The sequence below is a fragment of the Triticum urartu genome, chromosome 6A (assembly GCF_056163025.1).
Source record: "Triticum urartu cultivar PI428250 chromosome 6A, HENAU_Tu73, whole genome shotgun sequence".
NCBI classification, from domain to species: domain Eukaryota; kingdom Viridiplantae; phylum Streptophyta; class Magnoliopsida; order Poales; family Poaceae; genus Triticum; species Triticum urartu.
This window is the reverse complement of record NC_141878.1, coordinates 151,825,575-151,829,892: the sequence shown is the minus strand read 5'-3', so window position 1 is coordinate 151,829,892 and position 4,318 is coordinate 151,825,575.

Here is a 4,318-nt window from a genome sequence, read left to right as displayed (position 1 = left end):
CATGATGAAGCCATTGCCTGCAGATGTTGAGTACCCAACACACTTCTTCGTCAATGATCTCGAGTATTTTCCTCACACCATCTACCACATTGTGCGGCATACTCTGTGGCCAATCAAAGGGCACTCTCCTCACGCAAAGATTGAAGGCAAAGTGAAGACTTTAGTCTTCTACATTCTCAATGGCACCCGCTTCAACACTCATGACTTTTTCATCAGGTAGTTGGCAGCTTTAGGCATTGATCTATTTGGCCAAAATATATATGCACCATGGATAATGAGGTTGATTTAGATTCGCTCTTAAATCAACTATCAAGCTTCAGTGCGCAATCATGTTGTCTTGTTGCTTGAAGTTGATATGTCTCATGAAGCCGTCTATCCGGTACTTGCCAAGGAACCCATTCGCAAAGACTATGCTGCCTTCCAAAGCTTCTCAGCGCCCCTTGAAGCCATTCATGTGCCAAATCCCACGACTACTGCTGGCCCCCTCATTGGCCAGCTTAGGTTGTCGCATCATGCCAACACTGATGCAACCGCCAGTACTGTACCTCAAAGGCCTCACAAGCGTGCTCGTGTCCTAAATGATAGAGAACTTCTAGTTTATCTCCATCAGAAGCAGGATAGGCATCATGACTGGATGAAGTGTCAGATGCAAAGTCTTCTTGTGGATGTCAATCGCATTCGCAACCTCTCCACCAAGAATTCTTTCGTTGCACATGAAGCCTATCGGCGTGCCTAGAAGATCCTCACTCCACTCTACTCTGAAGCCGAACTCACATTAGATGGCTTCACTAAAATATTCTAGTTGTTGAGGATATGACTACCAGGAATGACCCGCCCAGGAGGGGCCGGGTCAATCACAATGACTGGTTGCTTAAAGGAAGCCCGAAGAGTATACAAGGTGACGGTTTATGATAAGGCTTGTAGTAGGCCCAAGCCCAGAGGCGGCTTAAGGCCCGTAAGTGTAAACCGCCATGTATGAATAAGACTTGTCAAGTAAGGCATGTAAAAGATGTCACCGAGCCGAACACGTTGTATGAGCCGGCCGGGACTCTGTAGGTCGTAGGGCGTCAACCCGTGTATATAAGGGGACGAGCCGGCGGCGGTTTAGGGAAAGAAACAACAGATCGATAGCCAAGCTAGCGTATTTCGCTCCTTGGTCATCGAAACCTAGCAGTACCACATCAACTGGACTAGGCTTTACCTTCACCGCAAGGGGCCGAACCAGTATAAACCTCTCGTGTCCTTTGTCCCGATTAACCCCTTTAAGCTTCCTAGTTGCGATGGCTCCACGACTAAGTACTTTCACTAGGACATCTGTCGTGACAATTCCACGACAGTTGGCGCCCACCGTGGGGCCAGCGCACGGTGGATTTGAGTTCTTGAAGGGCAGCTTCGAAGGGCTCAAGGGATACGATGTGGGCCGGATGACCAAGAGTCGTCGCAGCAAGCTTTACATCGACGACGCAGGCTGGGCCCCCGACACCGGCTCAATTGAGTACGGGTACCAGGTCCCCTTTGGCGGAATCCACGTCTTCATCGGCCGGATCAGCGAGCCGGGCCCTGAGCCGGACATCTGCACCGACCTCATCGAGACGGCTGAGCGTGCGAGACCCGCCTGGACTCAGCCCACCGTGAGGCATGCCTTCGTGGGTTGCATCCATGGAGGGGAGTTTTCTGAAGGATCTGTGGATGGAGGTGAGACGGATGTCTGCTCTGACGGCGAGTCATCCACAGGTGAGACGGAATCATTGTATCAACTACAAGATGGCGGGCTTGGGGGCTGTTCCGATGGCAGTAGTATTCCGGACCCCTTTGGGCCGCTAAATAGAGCAGGGATCTTCATGACTGGTACACAGCCCGTTCAAAACTCTACGGCTGCGGCAGCGATAACCACCGGGTCGGCAGCGGCCGGGTCAGGAGACCCCGCGCGACCACCGGCTCAGGTGCTGATGGGTCTCATGGATAGGATGACGACCCTGTTAACCGCCGTGGTCGAACCGGTGGATAAGGCTCGGCATGATGCGAAGGTGGCACAGTTACGTGGGGAGGTAGCACAAGCCAATGAAAACTTGGCAGCAGAGGACATCCGGATGGCTGCAGAGTGGGTGGCTTTGGACGCTCGGGCTCAGAAGCTTCAATCAGAGGCTTTTCAGCTCTCGATGAATCTGAACGCATCAAACGAGGTCATGAGGAGAAGGCACCAGAAGACTCAATCACGTCTGCCACTGACTTACAATCCTTGGAATCTCTTCCACACACCCGGGGCCGGTCCCAGCAATCTGCCAGAGGCAAACCGGATTGCAACACCCGAGGCTGGGGCGCCGGTTCAGCCGCGGGCAATGGAACCCCTCGTGTGAATATTGCTCCGCCTCGTTATACACCAACACCATCGGGGCATTTTTCTAACCCTTTGGAGAATCTGATCGCTGCATCGGCATGTTTTTTGGCTCTCCTGATGGAAGGCGACTCTCCAACGGCGATCGAAACGCGAAGGGTCTAAGAACTTCTTCAGACGGCTCTTGCGCAGCTGTAGTCATACTCTTACAGTCGAGACAGGATTCATTCAACCCCTCGCCCAAACCGGAGCCCAAGCTATAGCAGGCATATGAATTCAGCGGCCGTGTCAAGCAACGCCCAGCGCCGTAACCAGCCGCGCAGGCATGACCCAGCGCGTGATGGAGCTCTTAACTTGGCTGACCAGGACAGGATCCGCCAAGAGGCTGAGCGGGCGGTTCAACAGGTAGCTGGGCAAGCGGTTCACCAAGCTTTTCCGGTTTATCCAACAACCTCTGTTGAAGCAGGTGTGACCATGAGGACTGGAGGTGTCCCTTGCTTGGTGTCGGCTCTGCCTAATGAGCGTTTGCCAAAGGATTTTAAGGTACCTCGTATGGTGCCTAATTACACAGCTGACTTACAACCCGGGGCATGGATTGAAAGTTACGAGATGGCCATGGAGTTATTGGAGGTCAGTGATGCAGCGATGGCCAAGTACTTCACCATGATGTTGGATGGAACAGCTCGCACTTGGTTGAAGGGATTGCCACCCAATTCCATTGGCTCATGGGCAGAGTTAAAAGCTCGGTTTATTCAGAACTTCAAAGATACATGCGAGCAACCCATGTTGATTGTGGACTTGACTAATTGCAAAAAAGAGGAAGGTGAATCCACGACCAATTGGGTGCGCCGGGTGAAGGAAATAATACCTTCATTTGATAAGATGGATGCCGGCTCCGCGGTCTTAATGTTGGAGAAAAAATGTCGTTTTGAACCTCTGAAACAGAAGCTAGGGCAGCTCAAGCGTGATTGCAATGACATGGGCCAGCTGATGGCGGCTCTGGTCAAATACGCCGACTCTGATAGTACCAAGGATCCTACGTCTAACGAAGAGAAGACAGGGAAGGGAAAGAAGAACGACAATGGCAAAGGTCACCAGCATAACCCGACAAATCAAGGAGGTAATAATAAACGTAAGGCTGACGATAGTCTGGACTTTGTGGCTAACACCAATGCACAGGGAAACAATCAACGGCGTAAGGGGAGGACACCTCCTCGGTCAGGCGGGTCAGGTCCCACCCTCGAGCAGTTGCTAAATGAGCCCTGTCCAAGACACGGCACCCAGGAGAAGCCGACCACCCATCTATGGAAAGACTGTACGATTATGAAGGCTTTCAAGAATTCTAACATGTTTGACGGTAATCATGGACCTGGCAGCAGCTCAGGTGGTGGCGGCTTTCATGGCCCGGGCGGCAATTCAGGCGGTGGCGGCTTTCATGGCCAGGTCCCTCAAGGCAACCAAGGCAGCTATAATCAGCAATCTGGCCAAGGTAGTCAGTAGCAGCAGCAATTCAGGTATCAGAGTAACCCAAAGCAGCTGAACAGTGGGCAGTATCACGTATTCACCACTAGTTTATGCAAAAGGGACCAGAAACTTCATAAGAGAGCGGTCAACGTGGTTGAGCCGGCGGTTCCTCGTTATCTGAGATGTTCTGAGCAGCCTATTCTGTGGAGTACGGAGGATCACCCTCCCCAGGTTGACAATCCGGGTCATTTGGCTTTGGTGGTGGCGCCTCAGGTTGGTGGGTATAAATTCACTAAAGTACTCATGGACGGGGGCAGTAGCATCAACATCTTCTATTATGAGACATTCCGTCGCATGGGGTTGACTGACAAAAGTCTTAAGACATCCAACACTGTTTTCCATGGAGTAGTGCCTAGTAAGTCGGCATATCCAGTTGGTAAGATTGAACTGGAAGTAGCCTTTGGAGATGAGCATGATTCTAGGGCTGAGAAGTTAACTTTTGAAGTGGTCAAAATCAAA